Raw genomic sequence first — 14,551 nt, forward strand, 5'->3', positions numbered from 1 at the left:
TTACTTGCTTGGAAAGTTATTTTCGCTCTGGTTGACTTGAGAAGGACTTAGGAGTCACACTTGTCAAAATGCTTCAGGGAAAGGAAGAGGCAGGCAGACATTTCATAATGTCAGCAGCAACTTCGTTAGTCACTATAATGGTGGATCCAGCCCAGCTATTCAGCCAGGTAGCAAGTAGGTCAGAGGGTTGCTGCTGTGAGGTCACTTCCTGCATGTTAGGACCCAAAACTGACGGAGGAAAAAGGTGTCACCTCAAACTGGGCCTTCAACCAGTCAGACCAGTTTGGAATAAGGAGAAAACTCAACCGGGCATGATCTTGCGTGCTCAAATAAGTCTCCTTGTAACTTATGGCTATGGGGTGGCTTATGAGTGACTGGCCTTTGTTAAAGCCCAAGGCAGCAGACAAGTCAATATATAAAACATAATTTTTTAAACAATCAGCAATCACGGCACCTCGCCCAGTAAAATAATAAAATCACAAAAATAAAGGTAAAACGGCACCAAACTTCAACACCCTGGTTATCATGAGAACACAGCAGATGCACATTAAAAGTGCATTGACAGAAGTCTAGTGTCCTGATCAAGGGGTGAGCTTAACCGCTTGACTCAGTTTCTGCGGCCCTTTTATACACTGAGTTACTTGCCAAATCTGCCCAGTAACAGATAAGAGAGAGACAAAATGCCTGCATTGTGGGGAATGAGTCACTTCTGCTGACTGATGGAGAGTTAACCCATTAGCTACATTCCTTAACTTAGTTGGCTGACTATTTTGAACCCTGACTGATCCTGTGGAGCTATCTCTGCAGTTGATCATGGTTTCTTGATTCCAAGGGACTAACATGACCAAGATTGTCAGACTATATGGCCAACACAAATAACAAAAGACCCCTGCTACATAAGTTCAAATGTGTTTCCGAGCACAATTCCAAGTGTTAGTGCTGATCTTTAAAGCCCTAACAAAAAATTTAAAAAAAATCCTTTTTTAATTTTTAATTTTTAATTTTTTTGTTTTGACTACATCAGACCAACACAGCTACTACCTGTAATTTAAAGCCCTAAACAGCCTTGGCCCAGGAAACCTGAAGAAGCGTCTCCCCCCCCCCATTGCTCAGCCACTGAGGTCCAGCTCTGAGGGCCTTCTGGCGGTTCCCTCACTGCAAGAAGTGAGGTTACAGGGAACCAGGCAGAGGGCCTTCTGTTAGTGGCACCCGCCCTGTGGAATGCCCACCCATCGGATGTCAAGGAAATAAACAACTATCTGACTTTTAGAAGACATCTGAAGCCATGTTTAGGGAAGTTTTTAATGTTTGATGTTTAATTATGCTTTAATATATGCTTTAAGCTGCCCCAGGTGGCTGGGGTATAAATACTAATAAAATTATTATCTAGTCCACTTTTCTCTTCTCACACTGGGTAACCAGATGTCTATAGGAAGCCCGTAAGTGGAATGTTGGTATGCAGAGGCATATTGTCAAGTACCGCTAGTGACACCTTCAGGAGGAAGCAAAGAAGGACGTATTTTCCCCTTCCCTACTTGGAGTTGTGTTTGACACATCCCAAACTATTGTTTGCTCAAGTTTTAGGCTGGTAGCATAGTATAGCAGAATAAGGCCAGGAGTGAATATGTTCTCTGCCCTCTTCACACCTCCCTTTTAGACCTGAACTACATTACAAGGGTCCAGTGCCAGGCTCCTTGGCTCTATGGCAGGCACCCCCAAACTGCAGCCCTCCAGATGTTTTAGCCTACAACTCCCATGATCCCTAGCTAACAGGACCAGTGGTCGCGGAAGATGGGAATTGTAGTCCAAAACATCTGGAGGGCCGAAGTTTGGGGATGCCACACTGAATTATTGGGAACAAGAATTATAATGGCTCAGTGGTAGAGCACAATGCTATTCATGCAAAAGGTGTTAGGCTCAATGCCCATCATCTTCTGTTAGGGTTGGGAGAGACTCCTGTTTGAAACCAGGGAAACCTGCTGCCAGGCAGTATATAAGGCAGCCTCCTATAAATCACTAGTGAAGAATTATCCTGCATTTGCAACAAGCCTCGCGCATGGTGCAATATGGAATTTGTTTTTGCTGCTGTGCCATGTTTCTCAATCTACCTGTCTACCTGTTTCAGGCTATTTGGAGCCGCCCTAAAAAGGAGCACACCTCTCAAGAAATAAGAGAGATGCTGTAACACTGCATCGCAGGTCCCACTTGTTAGACTTATTGTCAGCCTTTGTCAAGGAACGGAAGTTCTTAAATGGACCACATGGAGGCACTAGTGCGCTTTCGCTGCATATATATATTTATTGAGAACAAATGTAGAGTCTTGTAGCGCCTGAAAGACTAAACAAATTTATTGTGACATAAGCAACCATGGACCAGAATCCATTGCATAATATGCTGCATCGTCATTGGGTGATTCTTTGTCTGTTCTTCAACAAATACAATGAACCTCTGGAAGTTATTAGGTAAAATTAGACAACAGCGGTTGCTCTGTTATTTTCTCTTCCAAGTTTTCTCTCTGCTTGAAAACTTGGAGATCTATGCATCTCCTACATGCTTCAGAGGTAGTCAGTTTGTTTTTTTAAAGATAAAAAGCATGGCATATTTTGGTGTTTTTTCTAAAAAAAATTTTTGGGGGAGTACTCTCATTTTCCTACTCATATTGAAGTACTGCCGCCCAATGACACCCAACTTAGATTCACAAAATTAAAAACAACACTGCATATATGTGTGTTCAATTGAATGGCCGTGTGTGTAATCAGGGCTGGTCCCCCCCCCCACGTTGTCATTTTAATTGCTGCCACATAGACCAAAATCCTGTCAGTCCGAACATCCTTGTTAACTGGGTGGCTTGGATAGATCCCTTTGCTGAGTCCATGCCGAGACTTTTCAGCATCCCCAACGCCACCCGTCACATGCCAGGAGAATCCTAAGAACTGTAATTCATCAAGCATGCTACGAATTATAGCTTTGTAAAGGGTCACTTCCCTTAACAAACTACCCAGGTGGCGCTGTGGGACCCAGGTGGCGCTGTGGGTTAAACTACAGAGTCTAGGGCTTGCTGATCAGAAGGTCGACGGTTCGAATCCCTGCAACGGGGTGAGCTCCCGTTGCTTGGTCCCAGACCTAGCAGTTCGAATGCACATCAAAGTGCAAGTAGATAAATAGGGACCGCTCCGGTGGGAAGGTAAACAGCGTTTCCGTGCAGGTAAACAAGCTGTTTGCGGACAAACGCCGGCTCCCTTGGCCTATAGAGCGAGATGTGTGCCGCAACCCCAGAGTCGGACATGACTGGACCTGATGGTCAGGGGCCCCTTTACCTTTACCTTTAAAGGGTCACATCCCTTAACAAACTACAGGTCCCAGGATTCTCCACAAACTGGTGTAATGGTGCTTTAAATAGTGCTTCAAATAGTGCAGATGTGCTGTTGTCAAGCGGACATTCTAGCCAGGAAGACCCTTGAAAATGGTTTGGAGCAGGAGCAGCAAGGGGGGAGTCACTCGAGAGAGACAGGGCCAGACAGGGAGACCTGGTGGTCTGCATTCAATCCCCAGGCCTGAGGTTCCTCATCCCTGGCCTAAAGTATCTCACAGGGTTCTTGGGGTGGTAAAATGGGTGGAACCTTAGGTGGGTAGATAAGGTGATGTGGAATTAAATGAATCCCGAGTTTTCACACAAATACTTTGAAAGTGACTTAGTACAATGAAAGGTTTCCACAGCATCATAGAGTTGGAAGGGATTCCAAAGGCCGTCTAGCCCATACCCCTGTCAAAGCTACAACATTCTTGATTGGTGAACATCCAGCTTCTGCTTTAAAATAATGGGGGGCATGATCTAAGGCTTTTGTCTACTTTAAGGGCTTTCCTCCTTAATTCCAGCCTTCAGTTCATAAGGAGACATAGTTTCATACTCTGTACCTCGGTTAAAGTTGCTATAATAATATTTTTGAATATTTTGATCTGACCACTTTAGTTCCTAACAGAGAAAAAACACAGTACTGTATTCGTAACCCACATCCTGAATTAGCACCCAGTTCCACTGTTGTGGTTTTGGGGCTTTGCTTGGAATAGACAGGCTCTGTGCTTTGCATGGAGGAGGTTCCAAGTTCAATCCTGGGAATCTTCAAGTAAAGTTGAGCTAGAACAGGAATAAAACTCGGCCCCCCAGATGTTTTGGGACTACAACTCCCATGATCCCAAGCTAGCAGGTCAGGAATGATAGGAATTGTAGTCCCAAAACATCTGGAAGGCCGAGTTTGCCTATGCCTGAGCTAGAACTCTGCCCCAAACCCCAAAGAGCCACTTCCAGTCAGACAGTACTGAGCTAGATGGCCAATGGTCTGATTCAGAGCCCCTCCAGATCACCTATTTATGGAGCATTTATCTTGATTTGCGTACACAAATATTGCAAGAAGGTTAGATTTTATCCAGATTTTATTGAGCATCTGTTTTGATTTGTTTGCAGGGAGGTTATCCAACAAGGAACATTCATCCTGATTTGCTTGCAGAGTGTTAGCAAGTCTTCCCTGTTAGTCATTCGTTCATGCCACAGTTTCCAGTGCATTTTCCTGCCACTTTCCAACCTGCAAAGTGTATTGTTGCTTCTTTAAAGCAAATTTGCTCTGCTACAATGACGGGGCACTTTAAATGCGCAAACCTAAAGCTCAAGTACGTGATTGAATTGAATCCCACAAAACACTGACAGTCTGGAGACACCCTTAGTAGAAGGCAGCTTCCTATGTTCAGAAATTGCATGCAGCAATAGCATTTTTCTTTCTCAGCTTCCCATGACCAGGCTTTTCAAGTTCTCCTGTGCTGTGACATAGATGTGAAGAGCAAACAGTTCTTTTCTTAATTGGGTTTGTTGCCAGGGCAGGGAGTCCCCTGGGCTGCAAGGTGATTAATGGGCTCATCATCACAACTGTTGTGTTAGCCAGCTCAGCTTGACGGTGTCACAGCTCAGCACATTAGCTTAATCCTGGCCCACTCCAGTTCTTATTGCACTGTCTGTATAGACTTAAAAGATGGCCACACCTAGGGCAAAAGGCATGCCTGGACTTGGTCAAAGTAAAACACTTCCTGTCGTTTGTTTGTGCCCCCCTCCCCCATCTCTTCTCTGCCATTTAATACCTCAGTCTCCCTTTCCATGTACTGTTGCCAGCAAGGAAAGAACTTGACTAATATCATGCGGAATAATGTATGTTTTCAGGGGCAGCAGTAGAAAGAATGGTGCAATTAGGAAATTTTAGATTCTGGACTTAATGGTATTGGGGCTCCCCTCTCTAGATGGCAATGTGCACTGGATGGCTTTAAAAGAGGATTACACTCATTCGTGGAGGATAAGGCTACTAGCCACGATGGTTATAACTTATATTCTACCTCCTGCAATGGGATTCTGGACACCAGTTGCTGCAAATCACAAGTGGGTTGAGTTCAAGTCTTGCTTTTGGGCTTCCCATTGGGGCATCCAATCTGGAACCGGTTCTGCTTCTAAGGCAATTTTTTTTGCCTTATTGCTAAGTTTAGTACCAAACAACAATACCGTATTAATATGATCTGTGAGAACAGGATGCTGCACTGATCCAGCAGGTTCTTTTGCATTGCTTTACTCATTTCAAAATCATAGAATCATAGAGTTGGAAGAGACCACAAGGGCCATCCAGTCCAACCCCCTGCCAAGCAGGAAACACCACCAAAGCATTCTTGACATATGCCTGTCTGCTTAAAGAGCTCCAAAGAAGGAGACTCCACCACACTCCTTGGCAGCAAATTCCACTGTCGAACAGCTCTTACTGTCACGAAGTTCTTCCTAATGTTTAGGTGGAATCTTCTTTCTTGTAGCTTGAATCCATTGCTCCGTGTACGCTTCTCTGGAGCAGCAGAAAACAACCTTTCTCCCTCCTCTATATGACATCCTTTTATATACAGTATTTTAACATGGCTATCATATCACCCCTTAACCTTCTCTTCTCCAGGCTAAACATATCCAGCTCCCTGAGCCGTTCCTCATAAGGCATTGTTTTCAGGCTTTGACCATTTTGGTTGCCCTCCTCTGGACACATTCCAGCTTGTCAGTATCCTTCTTGAACTGTGGTGCCCAGAACTGGACACAGTATTCCAGGTGAGGTCTGACCAGAGCGGAATACAGTGGTAAAATGCAGTAAGCCCGTCCTGATGTGTTTGGAGCCCCTCCTGTTCATTCCTTTGAGTGGGGCCTTGAATGCCTTTGTGTGGTAAGACACACACCCCCAGCTTCCCGAAATAAATACACAAACACAAGAATATTGGGTTAATGGGATAAATTAGGCCACAACTTTATTGGTTACAGATGTGAGCGGTTTGGCTTAGGCAATTGGGTGAAGCAAGAAAGCAGGAAGTCTCTTTTAGGGTCAACCACCGGAAGAGGGCAGCCCTATAGCCCTATGATGTACATCAATTGAGCCCCCTCCCCCGGGTCACCGTTGGGGTTGTGCCACACTCAGGCTTCAGACAGGAACCACACCCCTGGATCCCTTTAATGGGATACCCATACCATGGAGGGTCAGGCAGAAGCAACAACCTCCCCTCCCATAATAAGGCTTGCCCAATGCCTAACCGTACAAGGTTGTGACGATTGCTACTAGGTAGGCGAAAACCAAATGGCTAGTGCCAATTACGCCAAGTGGAAAAATCCATACCCAGCCCCGACAACCAGGCGACTGACATAAGTCATAGCAATGCCATAGTCAAACCAAGCAAGAAAAGAGAGTGGGGGGGGGGGGTTGGAAGCAAAGGAGTCCACCTCCCCGGCCGCCCCACAATTTAAACCGTGGGTAGTCATGCCCCCAAGCAGCCCGATTGGCTGGCCGGGGACGTGACATGGTCAGGGATGATACTGACGTGGGCAGCGTACCTCTGCCCACAGCCGAGTTGCAGGGAGGCCCCAAATTCCCGCCCGCAAAGCAGCCCTCCAAAAAGGGAGAGCTGACATCTCAAAGCTCTGCCCTGACGGCAACATGGCTAAATCTCAGGTGGCTGTAGCATGACCTCACCCACCTGCTTAGTAGCTCTCTCTACTTGTTTCTTAGTGATGCTCTGACCCAATGCAACAAAACGCTAGTAAGTTATTGCTGATTGGCCACCATCCTCGGAGGTCCTCCTCTATATCCCCTGCCCTGGTGGTCCAGAGGGTGGCATCACGAGAACAGGCCTTTTAAGTGGTGGCTCCTTGGTTGTGGTTTGCTCTCCCCAGGAAGGCTCCCTTAGCACTATCATTACTTATCCTGAGCTGCCAAGCAAAAACATTTTTTCAGGCCTTTGGATTTTAATTATCTGTGGCCTCCTTCAGTGGGTAGGATGTTTTAGTTCTACCTTTTAAAAATTGAGGTTTAGATTTTTCTCTGTTTTGTTTTATGCTGGTTTTAATCTATGTGTTATTCATTTATTATTGTAAGCTGCTTTGAGTTACTTTTGCTTTTGAAAAGTGACTAATAAGTTTAATAAATATGAATACTGTGATGCATTTATTTATTTTATTTTATTTATTTTGCACCTTTCTCCCAGTATGGGATCTAAGGTGGCTCACGGCATAAAATTAAGACAAATACAACTAAGAACACAAATAAATGCAAGTATTAAATTTAAGTATTACGTTCAACAAGTGTAGTTATTTTTGGAGGTGCTGATGCATGTGTTGAATTCCTGTTATACACCTCTGTCAAAAAGAAATATCGTCAGCCCTATAGCATGCTGCTGTTTTCAATGGAGCTGTGCCAAAGCCCACCAGATGAGCTGCATTCTTCTTTGTGAGAGGAAATTTTCTCCTCAAATGCTTTCCCCCCCATTCTCCCTGGGGGAAATGGTGCATAAAATGTGCCTGCTTTTGGTTTGGCTCCATTAAGGATAAATACAGTAACAATAGCAGCTTCCAGCTATTGATGACTCATGCAGGGGCAGCCTCAGGGTGGCTACCAGCAGAGACAAGCAAGTGGTTGAAGCCATTGAGCCTTTTCACTGGAAACAGTAGAATAATACAAGATTCCACTATGTCTCTGTTCACTAAAGTTGTTATCCGTCTTGAATCTGACCAGAGTTCGCATTAAAAAAATTATTGGATGGTGTTCAACTAAGTTTTTACTCAGAACACTGAAATTAACGATCTTAGTCATGTTCATTAATATCACTGGATTCTTAGAGTAAAACGCTCAGGATCTTATTCCGTCTCATACCGTAGTATATCTGTGAAGTAGCTGGTGGAAGTTAAGGCTTGGCTGGTTCTAGATGTCCCAACTGGAAGTGTCCAAGCTACCATCTCTGCCATTTGTATTCCCCCAGCAACTGGTGTGGCAATCTTACTGCAGAACCAGAAGTGGGAGTGATCAAGTGGGGGTTCCTACCAGCATAGTGGTTTGCACCAAGGACAACCAACATGGTGCCCTGCAGAATAATAATAATAATAATAATAATAATAATAATAATAATAATAATAATAATAATAATATATTTATACCCCGCCCATCTGTCTGGGTTTCCCCAGCCACTCTGGGCGGCTTCCAACAGAAAAATAAAACACAGTAATCTATTAAACATTAAAAGCCTCCCTGAACAGGGCTGCCTTCAGAATGATACTGTGAACAAAAAATCCCCTCCTTATGGCTTGGCATGACCAATTGACCACAATGTAGTCCATGGCTCTGGAGGGATGACACATTTGCCACCTCTGGTACACATCTTCCAATGTTGAACATTGTTCATGTGTATCAATCCCTGCTAGATGTTGGAGGGGATCAACGCTATCAGCAGAGAGCTTGCTTCCACTTGCTAATTCAACAAACTAACAAGTATTACAAAAATCTTATTTCTGAAAGTGCTTTTGGACAAGTCCACAATGGGGATCGTAGTGATCGCCAAGTTAAAATCTAATACTCCAACCATTTGTCAAAACCATACATATGTACCGTAAAGCAATGAGGTAGATATGAACTCACAGATTTATATACATAGTCTGAAGGGATGTTGTGTAGGACATTGAGTCCAACCTTCTTCCCAGTGCTGGAGCTTCAGTCATGAGAGATGACTCAGTCTCATAAATACTATTCTTAAGTTAAAAGTAAAAAGGTAAAGGACTCCTGGATGGTTAAGTCCAGTCAAAGGTGACTATGGGGTTGTGGCGCTCATCTTGCTTTCAGGCCGAGGGAGCCGGCGTTTGACCACAGACAGCTTTCTGGGTCCTGTGGCCAGCATGACTGAACTCTCTTCTTGCTGCTGAGGCCACTGGATGGTGATTTTGAGGTGAATTCATCAAGACTGAGAATTTAAGCACAGAAGAAGAGCCTCCTGGATCAGGGGACATCTGGTCTTGCATGCTGTTCTCACAGTGGTCAACAGGGGTGCCAACTTGAATAAAATATTGGGGGGATGCAGGTAAGCCCCACCCCACATAATCAATCACATGACATGGCACATGAACACCATTTGAATGGCAATGTCCATCCACTTTGGGGGTCCCAGCCCCCTCAAATATTTTAATGGGGGTGGTGGTGAATGGACCTCGGTCACTAGGAGTTGGCTCCTATGGTGTCTACCAGATGCTTGTGGGAAACTTGCAAGCAAGGCCTGAGTACAATACTTCTCTTACCTCCTGAGATTTATTGCATGTGTCTCACATGAGCGTAGCCAGGATTTTTGTTAGGGGGGCAGAACCTCAGTTTCCGTTGTTGTTTGTTGTTGTTACTGATTTAGGGGGGCAGCTGCCCCTTCTTGCCCCCCTTGGCTACGCCCATGGTGCCTCTCATGTTTTCTTTCTTAGCATCCCTTGCTGTCCGCCTGCACTTTCTTTTTCGGCCAAGGTTTGCGTTCTTTTTCGTTCTCTTCATTTGAACAAGACTTCTATTATTTGAAGGAGGTATTGTTGCCTCTAATAGGTTCTTTGACTATGTTTGTTAATCATTCTAGCATCGAGTTCACTTTGGTGAGATAGTTCTGCATTTTCAGTGTGCCACACATATGTGGACTGGGCAAAAGGGTTATGCAAAAACAAGTACCTTTTCTTGTAGGCTTCTAGTGAAATTCTTGCCATGCACAGATCTAGTTGCTGGGTGGAGTTGTTGATTGACAGGCACATTCCTGGGAGCATTAGGATTGAGGTGGTCGGATACATGTTTATTCCCCTTCAAAATGCTTCCTAAATAGAGACACCCTAATACACCTTGCATAATGATTAACCAAGACCTACAGAACACAATGGCCTCCCCAACTGTACAGCATTAAGCACCTAATCCAAATAGTATTGAATTTCAATAAGTGTCTAGAATTATTTGGTTTATGTCTTACACAGAAACGTTTCCTCTCTCTCTGAATGCAGTTAATTCATTTGAAGAGGTGTGAAACATTTGTCCCCTAATTGACTGCATTTCCTCCTGGCACAGTTCTGGAAGGTTTTTAAACATAGATCCCTCGTGGTTATTAAAGGCTTTTGAAGTATCATGTGAAATCTGCACTGTGAGTGCTGACGGTGACTGAAGCCCTGGGAGAGTCTCACCAACTCTTTCTCTTCTCTCAGGAGTCTATTCCCATGAGAATGATGATCTCAGGTGTGTGGTGCGTCATTGTACTGCCTGAGGCACCTGTCGACTCATGGAGCTGATGGGTGGTAAGGTTCAGACAGTCCTCCTGACCATACTTAGGCTTGTACGGTAGTTCTCCAATCTCTGATTGCAAAATGTTCCTGCCTCCTCCTCAAGTGTGGGACACAGACAGACACACGCTCCTCTCCAGCCAGATGTGACTTTCAGTGAACATGAGAGGAGAAACTTTTAGTTTAAACATGTCCCACAAACTAACCCAGCAATGCCCCTAGGTATTGCCTCACCTGCTATATTTCTTCCACAATTTCTCATGGTAAGTTCTCCATTTCAATAAAGTGAATCCTTCTTATAACTGAATAGCCAGTGTATCTTGTACCCCATTCAAAATATGTCCTATGCCACTGCTATGATTTTTAAAATTAGGTTAGGAAGTATAGAAATATATCTGTTTTGTTCCTTTTCCCCTCACTGCTTTGATTGTGCTCTGTGTTCTCAGGAATGCATTCCTGTGGATGCTGGCTGATATGAACTTCGATTAAGTTACCTAGAGTTTAAAGGAAGTTAGGCATCTTAAATATATTTGCAATTGGTGGTGAATGATGTTCATAGAAGTCACTTCGCCTTTCTGGTTTATAACATTCTTCCCAAATTTAAGATCTTCCTGTTTTGCTTGATTCTTTGTTTGAGGGACAATCGTCTCTCTACGCAGTAGTTGCATTTGCTGCCCATACACACCTGCATTGTCACCTATGTACACACAAAATGAAGAGAGGGTATGCTTCTCGAAACCCTTGAGAACATCTCACTGACCTTGTGTGTGTCGACTGGGCATTTGCAGATGGGTTTCTCCATTCACATTTTAAATGGATGGGTGTTAAAACCAGTGGTATCTGATGAAGGTGGTGATCCCTTTCATTCACCATGGGAACATTGGTGGATAAAAAGGAAGATAGGGACTCACACTTCCTCTTCTAGGACCATGTGGAAGAGCATGGTTGTCAACTTGCATCATTGTACCTGAAGACTTTAGCAACCTACACCAGGGGGCGACTATTCATTCAGAAACCACCTGGTCCTGACTGAGGCATTCCTTATCTCCTTTCCCATAAGGTAAAGATGGGAATTCTGTTTCCCTTGTGCACCACATAGTGGCTGCTGAATGTTTCACCTGGCAAACAGCACCCATTGCCAACCACCTAAGGCAAAACACCTGTGTACAGGTGGCAAAACTGACTACCATGTCATGTGTGAAATAGCTGTAGAAACACTGGAACATAGGAAACTGCCGTATACAGCGGAACCTCAGTTTACGCCTACCTCCGTTTACGAAAACCTCCGTTTACGAACGCCGCAGCCCCAGAAGTGTTTATATCCGGGTTCCGCAGCGTTGGATGCGCAGATGCGATCTGCGCAGCGTGTGCGTGTGCAGAAGCGCTCTATCGGCACTTTGCGCACATGCAGAAGCGTGCCTTTGGCGGGCGAATACCTCAGCGAGCTTACGCCTCCACGGAATGGATTGTGTTCGCAAACCGAGGTACCACTGTACAGAGTCAGGCCATTGGTCTGTCTAGCAGTGGCTCCCTAGAGGTCTTTCCCAGCCTCTGCCAGGAGACACCAGGGATTGAACATGAGACCTTCACATGCAAGGCTCTACCACTGACCTATGGTCCTTCCCCCTCAGTCTAACCCACTAGTGGATTCAGTTTTCTAGGATGAAATGACTTGGCTCACACAGAGTAGGGTTTGTTGTTTTTTTACCCTTTATAATGAGTGGACTAAGGCAGCCATTTTCCCACATGTTCATTCCACATATCTATATCGGTTATGTGGGAAATATTCTACTTGCCACTTGGTGGGATGATTCAAATAGCCTCTACAGATGGTTTAGCACAGTGGGGTGAGTTCTTCACCCCTCTCCCAATTGCTCATCCTGTTCAATGATAAGAATCTGAGTAAACATGAGCTACAAATGTGTGGCATTGGCCTCAGGCAGATGATTTTGAATGTCACAAAAGGCAGCACATTGTTAATTAGTAGTTGTTGTTGTGTTTTTTATCTGCCAGGGAGTGCGAGAGGTATTTGTTGGATTTTCTGCCTCAGATGCCAAAATGGCTGGACTGGCCTTGGTGCCTTGCAGGAGGGGACATCTACTACTCCACCTCAGGCATACAAATCTCTCCAGGCCGGTCCTAAGCAAAATGGTTCCTTAGGCACAAAAGTGGCTATATCTATACCTTGCTAAGCAACTATTTTCACAACAGCCAGTTGTATCCAACTTGTTCTAAAATAAGGCATGCTTCTTTAAGAGAAGTGATGTGTCTTTAAGGGTGCAATCCAATCCTGAACTCCCAGGGGTGGGGATCTGTGGAGTGGCATCTTTAGCCCAGCTATCCATAGCAGCTGCAACAAAAGGTGGGAGCAGGACAATAATTTGGTCTCAATCAATTCACAGCGATTGAGTCCAACAACAATCTTCTTGCAACAACAGCAAGATGGTCTGGACTTCAGAGGATCCCGGCCTGGCTGAGTGGTCCCTGGCTCAGGGATCCCACCAGCCCAGACAACTGGCAGCCAATGGGAGGATGGCTGAGCAGTGAGATACGTCTACTCAATCCAACTCCCCCTAGCTGATCATAAGGGGAATTGGGATTTCTCTGTCCATCATCAGGGGACTGTTGACTGCTCTTACTTTGGGAGTTCTTCACCGTGCCCCAACGTGTGTCTGGATATACGGTAGGCATACAATAGGTTTATCCTCTTTCCCAAAAACCCAGTATCGCCTTCATATTCCCAGTCCTTCTTGAGAAAACCCAGCAAGGGAGATTTACAGTAACTCCTGGGAAGCCCTTCATTTTCATTGTGTTTCGATTTTAATAGATTGCCTGCCCCGCCCAGGATTATCTCATGGGAAAGAAAAGCCTGGCTTGGTGACATGTGGCGAAACTTGTTTGGGAGCCAGATTTCACACACACACACACACACACACACACACACACACACACGATGATCCTCAGTCAGAAGGACAAAGGGGAAAAAAACCCTCTCATGCAGCACTTCAGGTTCACAACACAGCCTCACGTGGGGTGGGGAGGGATGGTGGTGTCGGTGGAAGAAGAAGAGACACGGCCCTGCAGCTGATCTTTCCCTTCCAAGACTGGTTTGACCAGTTTAGAGCACTGCAAGCTCTCTCACACGCAGCGCAAAGGGCACGGTGTCAGCCTGGGAACCGGCATCACATGACGCAAAGGATGAGACTTGTCTCAGGGCTGAGCTTGAATCATTTCCCTCCTCCCCACCCCCCACCCCGAACTCCTTTCTTCACCCGCTTGCACAATGGGCCTTCACAGGGGCAAAACAATACTGCACTTATCATTGTGCTGGGAACTTTTTTGTCTAGCGCAGGAGGGACTGCAGTTTACATGATTCAGCAGGTTTCATTTAGGAGGCCCCGAGAGCAGGACGAGATGGTTTTCCGACATCCTCGCCTCCGGCCTTATCCTTATGGAATCAAAGCCACGCTGCAAATTGTACAGGAGGAGGAGCTTGTTGCCTGTGGGCCTCTCGCAACATCCGAGGAGGTGGTCTGTACTCCGTGGCCTGAGTCAGTGTGGTCCTCTGGGATGATTATTAAATGCTGAGCTCCAAGTCCAATTCAACCAAAGATTTTCACCAACACCCACCTTCCTTCTCCTAAGCTTTGGACTCCTCCTCCTCCTATTCGACCCACATCCATCCCCTCACCACATACAGGCTTTTGATACCTGGCTGCCTCCATTCCCCTTCTGATCACAGTGTTACCACCTCTGGCCCAGTTACCTGATCTTGAAAATGCTATCAGTTCTGCCCCAGACCTGATTCCACTGTCTCTTTGATCCCCCAGACCAGGCACCCCCAAACTTCGGCCCTCCAGATGTTTTGGACTACAATTCCCATCTTCCCCGACCACTGGTCTTGTTAGCTAGGGATCATGGGAGTTGTAGGCCAAAACA

The sequence above is a fragment of the Zootoca vivipara genome, chromosome 1 (assembly GCF_963506605.1).
Source record: "Zootoca vivipara chromosome 1, rZooViv1.1, whole genome shotgun sequence".
In the NCBI taxonomy this organism is placed as follows: Eukaryota; Metazoa; Chordata; class Lepidosauria; order Squamata; family Lacertidae; genus Zootoca; species Zootoca vivipara.